Source organism: Oryctolagus cuniculus, chromosome 4 (assembly GCF_051225735.1).
Source record: "Oryctolagus cuniculus isolate XC-2025 breed Fujian yellow rabbit chromosome 4, ASM5122573v1, whole genome shotgun sequence".
In the NCBI taxonomy this organism is placed as follows: domain Eukaryota; kingdom Metazoa; phylum Chordata; class Mammalia; order Lagomorpha; family Leporidae; genus Oryctolagus; species Oryctolagus cuniculus.
This window is the reverse complement of record NC_142870.1, coordinates 70,772,677-70,790,099: the sequence shown is the minus strand read 5'-3', so window position 1 is coordinate 70,790,099 and position 17,423 is coordinate 70,772,677. Positions and strand designations below refer to the sequence as shown.

General features: G+C 39.0%; 1 protein-coding gene and 1 long non-coding RNA gene across 45 annotated transcripts in view; one reads left to right on the top strand and one right to left on the bottom strand.

The window, feature by feature from the left end:
- ZBTB20 (zinc finger and BTB domain containing 20) overlaps positions 1 to 17,423 on the top strand; it is an 873,240-nt gene that overhangs the window by 382,509 nt on the left and 473,308 nt on the right. The gene's annotated exons all lie outside the window — the stretch shown is intronic.
- LOC149127008 (uncharacterized) overlaps positions 1 to 17,423 on the bottom strand; it is an 88,176-nt gene that overhangs the window by 35,603 nt on the left and 35,150 nt on the right. The window lies entirely within an intron of this gene.

The window sequence follows — 17,423 nt, the reverse complement described above, 5'->3', positions numbered from 1 at the left end:
CCTTTATTGAATTCTGTCATTTAGCAATACAAACAGGCCAGAACTTTTCTATTACTGTACCCAAAGCTAAGTCCTGAACACATCTTAGTTTCTTCCTGTTTTATTTGTTCATCTAGACCTTCTCTCAGCACATCATGAAGAAACTCAAGTCACTTGTACAAAAGCTAGTGGCCTAATTTTTTTGTGTTCCAAACACAAAGAAACAGTGTTCTGCCCTTAAACAACTACAAGGAAGTTTTAGTATATAGAAAGGAAGGGAGACTAGAGCCCTTGGGATGCCAGATCAGGGGTCTGTCGTTGGTGCTCAACAGGGTTCTCTCCTCAAACCCCTTATCTCTTTGCTCTGTAATGATGAAATAATACTTCTCCATGCCTCCTGTGAGCAAAACATTGTGCCAGGATACACAGATAAATAACACCTATGTTTTATCTTTAAGGTGATCATTATCTATTTGGGAAACAGATGCAACTTTTCTATAGACAAAACCTAATATGATATAGTAGAGGAAGTGTTTACTGCATCTCTTGGGCAATATAAGAACAATATGATACTAAAAAGAAGTCCTCCCATGGGGAGCAATAGAAGATAGCTGAGGGTTCTGTGAGTCATAGTGGAGTAATTTGATGCTGTGGGATGCTTGTTGAGGCCAGTGAGTAGAGAAGAACAAATGAAGACAACCAGAATATGCAGGAGGATTGTTGTTTTGTTTTGTTTTTTTTTTTTTTTTTTGCCGTTGGTTCACCCTCCAATGGCCGCCGCGGCTGGTGCGCTGCGGCCGGCGCACCCCGCTGATCCACTGGCAGGAGCCAGGAGCCAGGTGCTTTTTTTCCTGGTCTCCCATGGGGTGCAGGGCCCAAGCACCTGGGCCATCCTCCACTGCACTCCCTGGCCACAGCAGAGGGCTGGCCTGGAAGAGGGGCAACCGGGACAGAATCTGGCGCCCCGACCGGGACTAGAACCCGGTGTGCCGGCGCCGCAAGGCGGAGGATTAGCCTAGTGAGCCGCGGCGCCGGCCAGGAGGATTGGTTTTTGAAAATGTGGGTTGTGGCCCAGTGGTGAGACACAATGAGATATCATGAAGTCAGTTTAAATGATCACCTGAATTAAAATAAAAGAATAAAAGAATATTTACCCAAAAAACAGGAAATCACAATATTTTAAGAGATTGGATTACAAACTAAATATATTTCTTATTGGGAATTATGCTCCCAAAATACAACAGCAGCTGCTCAACTCATGTAATCCTACTTAAGGGATCATACTATTTTCTTCCTTTCCATAGATGAAAAAGTGGAGGAAATAGGCAATTTATCCCAAGTCATCCAATGAGTAGATGACAGAGAAAGGATGTAAATATGTCTGTCAAACCCACTTTTATACTCATGCTTTTACTTGAGGTTCCTTCCCAGAGTTGCATGACTACATTTTTTTGGCTATTGTTGACTCACACATTTATGTCTCTAGTACTACTAGTTCTCCAAAACCATAGTCCTGTATTTCTAGCATCCTTATTTAAATCACCAACTAAAAAAAATCACACTAGTTTCTCAGAGTCAGTATATCAAAGTCGATCTTATCATCCAAGTTAAAAAATCATCCTCTTTTTGACTACCTAATTTTCCTCATTCCAATTCCCCGAGACATCTTCACTCAAAATCTGTCATTCTCATTTCTTCCTTCTCCTTTATGTCCAATAAGAGACCTGGTCTTATTAATTTTCCTTTTATCCCTCTGTACTAGTCAATTTTTCACTTTTCTGCAAAATAAAATTCTCCTAATTGCAAGAGGCAGATGGCAGGGAGATCAGCTTATCCTAAACACCGCTGCTCCATTAACTCCCTGCAGCAAGAGTGCTAAGACTATGCCACTCTCATTCAGACAAAACTTTCAGTAATTCTGTATTGACTACCATACAGCCCCTAGCCAATATGCGTGAATTCTAAAATCTAACTCTACCTACTTCTGACTTCATCATTGCCTACTTGATTTTATATACCATTCACTAAGACCAAACTCCATGCTTTATTCTGTTTCTACTATCTGTAATGTCCATCATTCTGTTTTTTCCGTATGTATATCCAACCCATCCTAACCAAGTCCACTTCAATTGCTATCAGTTCCATGAATCCTTCCCTCCTTAGCTAACCCAGAAGCAATTCATTCTCCTCTACCTACAAAATTCACATATAACCAGTAGTGGCCCTACTGACAACTTGACTTTTAGTTTATAGCCTTAAAACTATGAGAGACTTAAATTTCTGTAAATTTAAGCCTACAAGTTCATGATAATTTGTCACAATAGTCCTAAGAAACTAATACATCACTCATCTACACATTTTGAAATACAAATTACTTTCTATATTTTATACTGCCATTTATATACATGCCTTCTTATTAGAAAATAAGTTTTGGAGGCCAGCATTGTGGCATAGCCAGTAAAACCACTATCTGCAATGCTGGTATCACATAGGAGTACCAGTTTGTGTCCTGGTTGCTCCACTTCAATCCAGCTCCTTGCTAATGATCTGGGGAAAGCAGCAGAGGATGGCCGAACTCCTTGGGCCACCGCTATCCACATGGGAGACCTGGAAGGAGATCCAGGCTCCTGGCTTCGGCCTGGCCTAGCCCCAGCCATTTTGGCCATTTGGGGAATGAACCAGTGGATGGAAGATATCTTTCTCTCTGTCTCTCTTTCTGTGTGTGTGTGTGTGTATGTGTGTATGTTTCTCCCTCTCTCTCTCTTTCAAATAAATAAATAAGTAAATCTTTAAAAAGAAAAGGAAAATTTTAAGGTTGAAATCCAATTTTAACTAACATTTCAAGGACTACAGAATCTATCACAATTGAATCATTAATTCATTATTCAACTGTGTTTAATATTGGGGATATAGAAATGATCCCTTAGGCCCTCATGGAATTTACAGCATATAAGGAAATAAAACATTAAATAATTACAGAAGTAACCATGTGAAGAGTTATATACAACAGACAATAATGGATGGGGGAAATTTATTATACCCTACATTGGTTGCCCAGGACACAATTCTTAAAGCAAGTGTCATTTGAGTTGAGAATTGAAAGATGGGAAGAATCAAGCAAATAAAAATTTTGGGATGAGCATAGAAACATGGGAGGGGCGAAAGTTGTGTCCCAATAAAAAGTTTTGGATACAAACTTTGTATATTGAGGGAATTTCAAGGTTTCCAGTGTCACTAAAGCAAAGCAAGGAAAGGAGAGTGACTGAAAGGGAGGTCACAGAAATAACAGGATGAGGACTTTGAGCTTTGCCTTGAACCCAATAGAAAAGCAAGCAGCAGACACCCAGCCGTGCAGTAATTGAAGGATAGCTCAAAAATACAAGAACAAAATAATTCAACGGTAAATAGTAAGCACAAGCTTATGAAATTCATACATTTATTCTAAATCCTCACTGAAGGGTGACGCCTAAGTTTGAGAAGAGCTTGGACTTCTGAAACTGAGGTCTAAGAGTTCCGAATATGTTTCCCTTCTGCATAAGCAGAGTAGGTCTCTGATAGCCTTCTCAGGGGAGCTCAAGTTCATTTCATTTATATTCTGGTTAGTAATTATTAAAATTCTTTTGTTGATTAATGAATCTTTTATTTTTGTTTATTTTTAAGGACTTGTGGTATAAGATAGGAATGCATACCACTAATGTGTTTTACTGCTAGGATGTATTTTTTAACTGTTAAACCTTAATCTCATTTTTAATTGTGATGGATTTTATCATGTGCAATGACCAAGGCCTAGGAGGCATAGAAAGCTTTGAAAATGAATCTTCATTATGCTCATTATTACTTCTTACAACATTACTGAATTCCTAGATTGAAGAACAATCCAGACTGTTTTAAGTGTGATGCATTAATATCCTGGAATGCCACTAAGCCAGAATAGAGATATTGGTTTGCTTGAAAAGTGATGGAAATTATCCTCCTTTTGCAATTAAAGAAGAAATAGTGTAGAGGGAATGTGGAAATTAAACCATAGAGAAGTCAGTTGAGCTCTACAGATATAAGGATTTATCTACTGACACTCAGTGAAAAGACCCTGGAATCAGAAAATATTATAGTGGCAGAGAATACTACAAATTATTTATTCCATCCTGCTCATTTTGTAGATGAACAAAATTGAGGCCTTGGATTTGTATCCAAGTCATGTGGTTAAATTGCTAATGTCAAGGCTGAGCCTGTAACCCCAATTCTCAGGAGCTAAATTGCCAAAGCCAAATCAGCTAATATGTGATCAAAGCCACTACCATAACCCTTCCAAGGTCTTGGATGGGAAAAGGAATACTAAGTACAGGAGATGAGTCTACACACAAGCCTTAATTAATAAAAAACAAAAATCTGAACAATGCATATTACTCACAATCTGTTTACTTTATATACCAGATGCTTTAAAAAGTTGTTTCTAATCCCTGTTACCCACACTCAGCAACCACTCAGCAAAGTAGGAATCATTTCCATTTTATAGTGAAATAACTGAGCCCAGAAAAGATTAAGTCACATCTTAATGTTGCTACCAACGTTACTGATTTAAACTCTGTGCAGTCTTCTGGTTGGTGTTTTTAACTACTGTGTTTTGTTATCACTTCAGCTCATATGATCACAGAGATCATTAGATCTTTAATAACCCAAATGTCTGAAAAAGTGGAAAAGGTTAGGAAGGTAAAAAAGCAAGTTACATCCACTAGGTGTCTTCTCTTCTAAAAGATCCTTGCATTTAATTCTCATGACATTGCCTCCAGATAAATGTTCTGATCCTTAATTTACAGTTTGAGAAACTGTGGCTCACTGGGATTAAATTCTCCAAGCAGTTTAGTAAAATCCAGAGCCAGCATTCAAGTTCAGACCTGTCTGACCCAATCACTTCTTCCCCTTTTTAGATCCACTTCTGAGTCTGCTCTTTTCCTGAATGCTAGTTAGTTTTGTAGGGTCCACACACTTCAGCTCCTCATCTGGCAAAATAGAATTATAATCCATGCTCTCATAGACTTCAAGAAATAGAGTGAGGTCAAGAGATTGCTTTTAAGATTATATTGGCAGGTGCCACGGCTCACTAGACTAATCTGCCTGAGGCACCGGCACCCCGGGTTCTAGTCCTGGTTGGGGCACTGGTTCTGTCCCAGTTGCTCCTCTTCCAGTCCAGCTCTCTGCTGTGGCCCGGGAGTGCAGTGGAGGATGGCCCAAGTGCTTAGGCCCTGCACCAGCATGGGAGACCAGGAGGAAGCACCTGACTTCTGGCTTCGGATCAGCACAGCGTGCCGGCCATAAGCGGCCATTTGGGGGGTGAACCAACGGAAAAAGGAAGACCTTTCTCTCTGTCTCTTTCTCCCTGTCTAACTCTGCCTGTCAAAAAAAAAAAAAAAAAAGATTATATTGTCATATCTGTAAATTAATGTAATGTCCTAAATAAGTTTCTTCTTTGATACATGAGGAACCGGGGAGCCTGGTTAAACCCAGGTCATTAGTTTTTCATCTCAGTAGCATCATGACTCACGGTGCCCAGCACCCCAGTAATACCACAGATAAAGAGGCCCCTATTCTACATTATACTTCAAAACAACTTTAAAAGTGAATGAGGGGCTGGCACTGCAGCATAGCTGGTATAGTGCCACATCCCATATGGATGTCAGTTCCAGCCTTGGCTGCTCCACTTCCAATCCAGCTCCCTGCTAATGTCTGGGAAAGCAACAAAAGATGGCCCAAGAGCTCAGGCCCCTGCACCCATGTGGGAGACCTGGAAGAAGATTTTGGCTCCTGGCTTTGGTTTGGCCCAGCTAAGGCTCTTGTGGCCATTTGGGGAGTGAAAGATGTCTCCGTCTCTCCCTCTCTCTCTCTCTGTGTAAATCTGCCTTTAAAATAAATAAATAAATCTTTTCTAAAAAGTGAATAGAAGTAAAATAACTATTTATTGGAATAATATGAATAATTTAAATGATTTTTTAAAATTATTTATTTATTTGAGACACAGATAGGCAGATAGAGAGAAAGTACTCCCATCCACTGGATTCAGGTCCCAAATGACCACAATCACTTGGCCAAACTAAAGCCAGAAACTGGGAACCCAATTCAGGTCTTCCATGTAGGAAGCAGGTACTCAATTACTTGAGCCATCACTGCAGCCTCCCAGGGTCTGCATTAGCCAGAAGCTGCAGTCAGGAGCCAGAGCCATGTATAGACCTCAGATGCTCCAGTATGGGATGCAAGTTAACCACTGTCTTAATCTCCAGGCTAAATGTTCATACCTGAAATATTTTATAATTGGCATTTCCTTCTCAAGATTTAGAATATTCCTGACAGCATGATGAGAGGTAAAGGTCTATTCAGATGCTCAGCCTTCCTGCTTCTATAAAATGCAAAACTGAAAAAAACAAACATACTGATGAATAACTAGCATTGTTTTCTAATGATCAATGAGAAGTACAGAAGAAGTTAGTCTTTATTAGAAACAGAACATAGAGACAAGAGATGGGAGTGAGGCTTGAAACACTTGCTGATAATAGGTTCCACTACAAATATGAGCCTGATTTCCCCCCCATTGCCAATTTCAGCAACATTGCATATGAACACTCTCATTTCTGAGGAGTCTGTTTTCTATTCTTGATATACTTGAGCAATGATTCTTAAACCAATTATCATTGTGAAATAGTAATCTGAGTCTGGGAATGGGATCTGGGGACATTACTATGCTTCACAACCTTGGGATAATTGGAAAAAATGTTATCTGTTAGGATTCTCTTTCATCAGTGACTTCCAAGTCTGTGGGGAAGTCCTGAGCAATCCATGCAAGTCTTCTCAAGTAATCTAGTTAAGAAGTTTCCTTCCTGCTCAGCAGAAGGGGCTGTGTCCTTTGGTGCAAGCTTACTCTTTGCAACATTTTGCTTATTGCCCTAAACCAGAAAACACATTAGTATATCTTTTGAATTACTTGGTTCTCTTAGAAGAAAAAAAATCGAAACAAAATAGAAAAGATATGTTCTCCACAGTTTTATAATTTTTAGCTAAAAATTCAGTTCTAGTTCAATGTTTTGTCCTCTAAGGAATCTTTAGTGAAGGAAAACTCTTGTAAGAAAAAAGAAGCTTATCTAAGCTCCTCAAGACTGATGAGCAGCAATCAAGAAGGAGCTGTGGTTCTTTGAAATGGTAAATTTCCCAGGAGTTAGACACAAATTTCCTGGGAAGAATAGGAGTTACTCTTCAGGTTGCAGCACAGTGGCTCTCAGTGCCCTCCTCCATGGATCCCAAAAGACAATTTGAGAGCACTATTCTAGAAAAGGGAGGAGGCCATGCCTACCTAAGAGGCCAAGGTCCTGAGATGTTGAACACAGAATGAAGATAAGTCTTTTAAATGGTATCATAATCTCACAATTATAAAGCTGTTGCAATAAAATATGCTCAAGTATGTTGGAAAATAAGTTGGTTCATGAAAGATAATTACTGAGTTTCAGAAGATTTCGATTTTTGACAAGGTCTTTTACTTGTTTGAAAATGGCTGAGAGGGCCGGCACCGTGGCTTACTTAGCTAGCCCTCCGCCTTTGGCGCTGGCATCCCATATGGTCACTGGGTTCTAGTCCCAGCTGCCCCTCTTCCAGTCCAGCTCTCTGCTGTGGCCTGGGAGGGCAGTGGAGGATGGCCCAAGTGCTTGGGCGCCTGCACCTGCATGGGAAACCAGGAAGAAGCACCTGGCTCCTGGCTTTGGATCGGCGTAGCGCTGGCTATAGCGGCCATTTGGGGAGTGAACCAACGGAAGGAAGACTTTTCTCTCAGTCTCTCTCTCTCACTGTCTAACTCCATCTGTCAAAAAAAAAAATGGCTGAGAAACAAATAAAATGTGCTTAACTTTTGTTATTATTTTACAGATTGTCTTTGGTTATATAATTTGAATGTTGTAGGACTTTATTAAGTAATTGATAATAGATGCATAGCAGTGTTATTTTTGCTACTGTTAGTACAAGAAATTTACTCTCTTCTCTAGCGTAGAGCTGACAAGAACAATCATGAACCTGGGTCACATAACTGTCTATCTCCACATCTTGTGTTAGCCTCTTGAAGCACTGGTGAAATGTGAGAGGCTACTCCACATGTTAACTTAGACACATCTCTTCTGGATGGAAAACTTCTCTGTGATATTTTGCTCACAAGCCCTTTTAAGAAATAGAAAAAAATGGTTTGCATGAATAGCCCTTGTAGTTGAATAAGAACTGACTCCATCAAGCTATATGCAAATCTTGGATTGATGATATAATACTATCTGTATTATCATTGCAGTTATCATGGAAGAGGCAGCAGTGTAACTGGAAGGAAAGAGTATGGAGCTATTTGGGGGTTTAACTCAGGCATTGTCAAACAGTTTTGTCTAAAGATCATTTTCTTATCTGTAGGGGACACTTTTTCCTATCTTACAGATACATTATGCAAAGAAGTCAAATGATAAATCTCAAGTATTTAGAGTTCCATGGAACCAGCATGGTTCATAAATATCATGTATTACAGTAGAAGTATTAGTAGAAATATAAACCACTTTGAGGTCTCAGGAATAAGGCACTTTATCTGAGCTTTTGGTGGTTGGAAATTAGTTTGTTTTTGAATTGCCATATAGGGAAGTGCTCTATTGCTGTTATATACTCTTGATACATTAGAAATCAAGTTGAGACATAAATTGCCAGTGTTGTATTACTTTTGTTAATGTTTATTTTTCTTTATTTTCATCTCTTGAAAGGCAGGAAAGAGAGAGGGAAGAAGAAAGGGGGGAGAGAGAGAGAGAGAGAGAAAGAGAGAGGAGAGGCCCAGGGGTAAACTAATCACCTGCAACCTGGGCCTCCCTTCTCTTTCTGTGTAACTCTGCCTTTTAAATAAGTAAATAAATCTTTGAATAAATAAATAAATAAATCGGCACTAAAATTTGAGAGGAAAAAGTGTATGGCTTTATTAATAGATAGGTGATACACCCATGTTATTGAATACTATATAGCATTAGGGAAAAATTAATTGTATCTATAGCTATTGACCTGGAAGGTGATCATAACTGATTAAGCAAAAGAACAATTTTCAGATCAATTAATATTTATGGATAAATATGTCATATATGTTTGTATGGACTTGAAGAAAGCTATAGAGAAAAATCTATACTATATTCTTTACATTGGTAATCTCACACATGATTAGTAATAAAAAAGAACTCAGGGAAAATTACTAAGTTTTACTTCAAACATTTTTTATTATTTTCCTAGTTAACAATGAACATCTATTACTCAAGAAGCTTGAAAATGAATGAACAGCATTATTTTTTTAATCACTACCTTTATATTCCTTGGGGGAAAAAGGCTGAGAAAACTAATCAACACCCAGAAGTTATAGTTTCACCTGGATTGTCTCAACTTCCTTAATATAAAGAGCATTCTCTGAAATAGATTGATTCATTTATTCGACAGATATTTCCTAAAGTCTAAGTTAGTACCATTTCTTGTTAACAGATATGAGGTGTGTGAGTGTGTCTGTGTGTGTGTGTGTGTGTGTGTGTGTGAAGCTGAGCTCTTGCCTGAGGGAGTGTCATACATGACATCACATACAAAAAAGTAATAATTGGGCAATCAACTATTAAAAGTAATTTGATTCTTTGCTGTGATTGCTCTGGATACATAACCTACACAGTATCCAAGAAAACCCTTTAAAAATTCTCTTATTTTACCATCTTTCTCATCCACATCTTATCTTCCCATTACAGCTACACTCAATGTTGCTCCCACCTTTATCTCATGCTCCTCTTTAAGAGCTCTCAGTAACCCTCCTCAGCCTGGATCAATTAATTTTTCTGCTCACTTACAATCTCCTTGCTGAATCAATCTTATTGTTCTCTTTCTGTTATAAATCTCACAAGATTTTCTTGCTTTTCCTATTTCCCTTATTCACTGAAAAAAAAAGGAAAACAAGTAACCCCTCTGCAAAATTAGGTTTCAGGATTTTATTTCCGACAGAAGATCCACAAGAGTTTTGGTAAGGAAGCAGTAGACCTTAAGTTAACACCAAGCAAGCATCAGGGTTGGGCACTGTGGCACAGTAGGTTAAACTCACACTTGGAGTACCTCATCCCATATCAGAGTTCCTGTTAGAGTCCTAGTTGCTCCACTTCAGATTGAGCTCCTGCTAATATTTCCTGGGAGAAAGCATATGATGCCTCAAGTATTTGGGCCTCTGCCACCCTGGTGAAAGACTCAGATGTAATTCCTGGCTCCTATCTTCTACCTGGCCCAGCCTTGGTTATTGCAAGCATTTAGGAAATGAATCATCATATGGCAGGTGTCTCTCTCCCTCTCTGTCCCTGCCTCATAGAGGAGATGAAAATAAATAAGCATAAATAAAAACTAATATCAAAGACCTCTTCTTGAAGAGACTTGCGCCAAAGAAATGGATAGAATATCTGAATCCAAATTAAGCAAGAGAGAACTATGTAGTTTCAGGCAGTCTATTTCCTAAATAGTCATATTCAAGATCCATCCCAGAGTAATCCTCTGACAATGACCCCAACTTTATAGCTGGAGGACAGAGGTATGGTGAGTTAAATTAACACATAGAAAAATTATAATATAATAACTGCAACTAAAAATAAGCAAATACACGTTATTTCTATTTTATAGCCATTTATGAGCAAAGTTTTAAGAAAAAGGATAGATGGAGAAATGCGAGGGAAGAGAGAGCATTCTTCCCTCCAAATAAAACAAGGAGAGCAAGTATAGACAGCGTGGTTGGTGAGGGGTTAGGGAGTGCAAAGGACAAAATGAAATACATTTTGACACCCAGCGCTTTCCTTGCATTTCAGAAGTCTCCTCTATTCCCTTGTGAGTGCTACCCTGGGTGGGCTGTGTCTGTTTGGCACTTCCAGGCAGCCAGCTGTCATCTCCAGCCATTGAGAGAGAGCTGACTCACAGTGAACCATTTAGAGTTGTGGGAAACTCTCTTTAGAATATGCTCACAATTGTGTTTGTTGTTCTGAACTCCAGGGGGCTGAAGAAGTAAATAAGCAGCTCATCACGGCAAGCTTGCCTCAAGTTGTAAGTCTCCTTCTTTCTGCCCTGTGCCTTCAACATAGGAGATTAATGCAAGAAACAGTGTGAATCCATGCTATATTATGTGGCTCCTACCTGTGCCACTGTATTTAGGTGAGAACAGGAATTATAGCAAGAAAGATGTCTAACAAGTGTAGTGAGAAAAAGAACTTACGTTTATGAAGTGATGTTAATGAGATTTAAAAAAAAATATTTATACAATGTAAATTAAAAAAAAAGCACCTAGGTACAAAATTTACATAATGGGGGTGGGTGTTTGGTGCAGACATTAAGCCACCACTTGAGACAGCCAGATCCCATATTGGGATGCCTTGATTCCAGTCCCTGCTCTGCTGTCTGTTCCAGTTTCCTAGTGTGCACCGTGGGAGGTAGCAGATGATGACTCAAGTAATTGGGTCCCTGCTACCCATGTGGGAGACTCAGGTTGAGTTCTGAGGTCCTAGCTTCAGCCTGGACCAGTCCTGGCTGTTGTAAACATTTTGGGAGTACACCAGCAAATGGGAGCTCCCTCTGTCCCTTTCCAGCATATAAAAAAATATTTTTTTAAAACTGCATATATTATGAATGCTGCTTATATCTATGTGGTTATTTTTAATTTCTCTCCTATTATTTTCTATATTTTCCAAAATGTTCACAAGAAACAATGAGTGAGAGAGAAGAGAAAGAAAATGTTGTCTTGAAATATTCCTCTCTTTGTTTTTGATTGATCATTTAATTTTAATGGTAGCTGTTATAAGGAAGAGATTTCACTTGAAATTTGAATGGTATGATATTCTTGTTGAGGCTTTTTTTTTTCTAGACTCCTACTATGAAACAATGTTTTGGTCATTTTTGATTCTAAAAAGTCCATCAGCTTTGTTGGAGTGATTTGGGGAAGGAGGAAGTAGATTGTTCATTATCTAATTATGGGTGATGGATTAGGGCAGCAGAAACAGAATTAACTTGGTGTATGAATAGCCAAGAGAAGATAGATGCAGTAGACATGTTAAAGCCTTGATTTTGTGTATAAAATGAATGTTTACATAGATAATAAATTATCTCACGCTCCACTTGGAAACCTCTTTAAAAGTGCTTAAATGGAAAAAATATATATATAACTTTAGGAAACTTCATGTTTCAGAATTCTGTAATATTCTGCTTCTCTCAATATTTACTGTTTCTTATTCTCACCCTATAATGCCTCTGACTTTTTTATTGCTTTTGTTTTAGCCTGGGTTCTGCAGCAACTCTTTAGAATCTAAGCATTAATTGTCCTTATCATTGACAACTCTTCTGCTCCTAACTGGCTGCCTGGAAGTGCCAAGCAGACACAGCCCACCCAGGGTAGCATTCACAAGGGAAAAGAGGAGACTTCTGAAATGCAAGGAAAGCACTAGGTGTCAAAATATGTTTCATTTTGTCCTTCGCACTCCGTAACCCCTCACCAACCACGCTGTCTATACTTACTCTTCTTGTTTTATTTGGAGGCTATTTCATTTCTCCCAGTTTAAATGGTTCTGCTATTTATAATGCTAAACTTTTCGAAAGCACCTATCCCTATTTGCTACAGACCCTAACTACCTTTTTTTTTAATGATTCATTTTATTTATTTGAAAGACAGAGTTACAGAGAGAGGTAGAGACAGAGAGAAAGGTCCTCCATCCACTAGTTCACTCTCTAGGTGGCTGCAACAGTCAGAGCTGTGTCGATCTGAACCCAGGAGCTTCTTCCAGGTCTCCCATAGGGGTGCAGGGGCACAAGGACTTGGGGGCCATCTTCTACTGCTTTCCCAGGCCACAACAGAGAGCTGATCAGAAGAGGAGTAGCTGGGACTAGAACCAACGCCCATATGGGATGCCAGTGCTTCAGGTCAGGGCTATAACACTCTGCGCCACAGCTCCAGCCCCCTTACCTACCTTTTTAAAATTAATTCCTTCCTTACTCTTAACTCCCTTTGAACCAAGATCTCTTCCTTTAGCTCAGATGTTCCTAGTTCTGGCTACTCATTAAAGTCACCTCTAAATTAAAAAACAAAAAAATTAGTGTATTTGCCCCACTCAGATACTCTCTTTTTGGTCAGGGGTGAGTGAGGCTAACTGTGTGCTAAACCCTTCTAGAACCCAAACTCTTTTTTTTTAAGATTTATTTTATTTACTTAAAAGTCAGAGTTACACAGAGAGAGAAGGAGAGGCAGAGAATGAGAGAGAGGTCTTCTATCTGCTGGTTCACTCCCCAGTTGGGCGCAACGGCCAGAGCTGTGCCGATCTGAACCTAAGAGCCAGGAGCTTCTTCCAAGTCTTCCATGCGGGTAAAGGGGCCCAAGAATTTGGGCCATCTTCTGCTGCTTTCCCAGGCCATAGCAGAGAGCTGGATCAGAAGTGGAGCAGTTGGGACTCGAACCAACACCCATAAGTGATGCCGGCACTGCAGGTGGTGGCTTTGCCCACTACGCCGAAGTGCAGACCCTGAACCAAAACTCTTAATTCATCTCAAAAATATCAACACAGTTAATTGAAATTTAATGGGTGGCTTCATGTTATTAAACTATTTTTGTGGGTATTGACTACCTTTCTAACCAAACAATAATGAAGCTCTAACATTGATAATAATACAATGCTATGCATCTCTCTCTCTCTCTCTCTCTCTCTCTCTCTCTCACACACACACACACACACACCAACTTAAAGACCAAATTTGAATGAATAATTTGGTAAACAGATAATTTATATTACCAAAATAATCAGTTGTATTCTATGTAGTGATGAACAAACTTAAAAATAATCTTTAAACTTGCAACTGTGAGTTTAAATTTATTTTATAGTTTATTTAGAAATGTCCTTCTAAATAAAGTCAAAGTAAAGTTGCTTTATGATATCAGAATACATGTTGAATATGATTAGTGAGACAAAAAATATAAAGTTGGTTGACAGCAATGTGAAAAAGAATGTACATTGGATAGCCAAAATGTGCAGATAGCCCAAATGTCAGTCACTAGATAGATAAACAAATTGTGACATATATGAACAATGGATATTGTTCTGCCTTTGCTGACACTTACTGTACAACATGGATGGAACTTGAACACATTATGCTAAGTGAAATAAACCAGCCACAAGAAACAAAGATTATATAATTCCACTTATACAAGATATATAGAATAGTCAAATTCATTGAGACAGGAAGTAGCAAAGAGGCAAGGGGCAGGGGAACAATGGGAGGTTATTATTTAAGGTTGATGGAGTTTTATAGTTTATGGAAGTTAGAAACTTATGGAGATGAATGCTGGTGCTGATTGCAGAACAATGTGAGTATGCTTAATGCTAGGGAACTGCACTCTTAGAAATGACTAAATCTGTATGTTTTGTGTTACAAGTAGTTTACTACAACTTTTTAAAAAGGGAATGCACATTTAAAAACCTTAAATTTCAGTGGAAATGGCTACAGTTACAGGGCTTATGGGCACAACTGAACGTCATAAACTGTTCATAGAACCACTAGGGCTTCAAGGAATATAATAATTTATTAGCTTAAGTAGCAGTCTTTACCTTGCTGTTGAGGCCTGTCATACTTGTGAAATTCAAACACTGGTATTATCCCTGATTCACAAGCAGTAATGACTGTAATAAACTATAAGATACCATGTTTTAAACCAGCAGAGAATTATTTTTGCACTTGTAGCTATGTTAGAATTCTAATTTTGGTCAACTGATGGCAGAGGCAGAATGGCAGTTTTCTTTTTCATCAGCAGTGTTATCTTTTACCACGTTACCTTTTTGGTGACCAAAGCCAAGGCTTTGTTGGAGCTCATATATTCCAGTAATTCACTGTGTTACCTATTGCTTCCTTTTTTACCCCTAAAACTATTGAACATTTTTATTGGCCTTTATAAAGTTCTTGGTGTATAGTTTTGTGAATTTTAACGTATATGTTGATCGCATAACAACCAGCACCACTATCAGGATATGTAACAGTTCCATCATCCCCAAAGAACTCCTTCAGCTACAGCTTTACCCCCAGTCCCATCTCTATCCCCTGGTGACCAGAGCTCTCCTCTTTCTTACTATGGTTTTGTCTTTCTTGCACTTGTCATGGAAATGGAGTCATTAGCATGCAACCTTTTAAAACTGGCCTTTTTCTCTGAACTTGATATATTTAAGACACATCCATGGTACTGCATATATCAATGGCTTCTTCCTTTTTTATTTGTGAGTAGCATTCCTTTGTATGGGTGTCCCACTGACTCTTTATCAATTCACTCTTTGAAAGATATTTGGGTTTTTCCAGTTTGAGGCAATTTTTAATGGGACAGCTATAAACAATTGTGCATATGTTTTTGTGAACATAGTTTTATTTTCATTTCTCTAGGGTAAATACTTAGGTCTGATTGCTAGGTCAGATGCTGTATCTATCAACTTTTTATTAATCAAACTTTGTATTAATTGACTGTCCTATTTTGCATTCTACCAGAAATGTCTAAGAATTTCATTTGTTCAACATACTTGGTATTGTCAATATTTTTTATTTCCATCATTCTAACAGGTGTGTAGCAGAAACATTCACTTCAACCATCTTTCTTTTTCAAACTATAGAAGATAATATGATTCTGAAGCCATCTTTACTGTTTCCCACTTTCAGAGAAATTCTACTCCTAAGTACTTTTATTAGTAGAAAAAATAGGATCCTTTGTTACTATATTTATAATACTAGTACTTATTTCCTACTCTTGTCAGAATTTCTGTTTTCCTAAAAGTACATTAGTTTTCTTCTTTGCTAAAATTGTTTTCATAAAGATATATTTTAAAAGCACCTCCATAGGCCGGCCCCACGGCTCACTAGGCTAATCCTCCACCTTGCGGCGCCGGCACACAGGGTTCTAGTCCCGGTCGGGGCGCCGGATTCTGTCCTGGTTGCCCCTCTTCCAGGCCAGCTCTCTGCTGTGGCCCGGGAGTGCAGTGGAGGATGGCCCAAGTGCTTGGGCCCTGCACCCCATGGGAGACCAGGAAAAAAAGCACCTGGCTCCTGCCATCGGATCAGCGCTATGCGCCGGCCACAGCGGCCATTGGAGGGTGAACCAACGGCAAAAGGAAGACCTTTCTCTGTGTCTCTCTTTCTCTCTCTCTCACTGTCCACTCTGCCTGTCAAAAAAATTTTTTTTCAAAAAAAAAAAAAAACCTCCATATGCATCAGAATATGGCATAATTAATTTTATTGTCTTTCCATGCCATAGGATGTTGCCTGTACCACACAACACAGACGCCGCCTGTTTTCATTTTAACCTCTTAGAAGCATTTCAGAATGTTATCCATTCTCTTTTTAATGTAAGAACATCACTCTTTGACTTTTATGATCCCACTGTCATGGCATTCCTCCTGCTTAAATGAGTTGTCAGTCACTTTAGCTCCTCTTCCTCGTCTCCATCTCCAGAATTGCTTACCCAATCCAAGCATTTTAAATACCATTTATATGCTGTTGATGTTCAGATTTTTATCCCAAATTCTACCTTAAGTTATCACCTGAGCCCAGACTTAAAAATGCAACAATTTTCTTGCTGTCTCCATTGAACATCCACTGGGTATCTTAAATTTGGTAAGAGATCTTGATTCCCTACCCTGTCTCTGAATGGCACTATCCTGCTGCAGGAGGTGTGCTTCAGTTAAAAATCTATCTCATCTTCTTTCTTATTCATTTATTTGTGTAAATACACTTTCCTCAAAAATTTAGTTGACTTATGGTCTACTTGTTTCAGGCCATTTCCATGTGCTACTAGCCAACGAAAATTCTCAACTAGATATAGGTTTAAAGCCTGAAAACTTGCTTGTCTTTTAAATGGCTGTGCATTTTTCCCATCCCTACCTACTCTGATGTGATAGTGGCTATCCTGAGGCCATTGGAAACAATAGCGTGGGAAGGTACATCCTTAATCTTTCCCTGATCTGAGCAGGCTGTTGGGGGTCTGACAGATCAATGGAAGATGCTTATCTTCAGCTTAGTTTGTCCATTCACTTCAGTTTTGGGTACAGAAGTTGTCTTCCTGTTAAATGATTATAATGTTAACTCTGTGAAAGCCCTCACTCTTTTGTCTGGCCACAAGCCCTCTTCTTTCCCTGCAGCAATTCATAGCCTCTGCTTTCCCATTCTAGGAATGTTTAATTATTCTTTGTTTTTTAAGATTTATTTATTTATTTGAAAGGCAGAGTTACAGAGAGGTAGAGACAGAGACAGAGAGACAGAGAGAGAAAGAGAGAGAGAGAGAGGTATCGTCCATCTGCTAGTTCACTCCCCAGATGGCTGCAATGGCCAGAGCAGCACCGATCCAAAGCTAAGAGCCAGGAAATTTTTCTGGGTCTCCACGTGGGTGC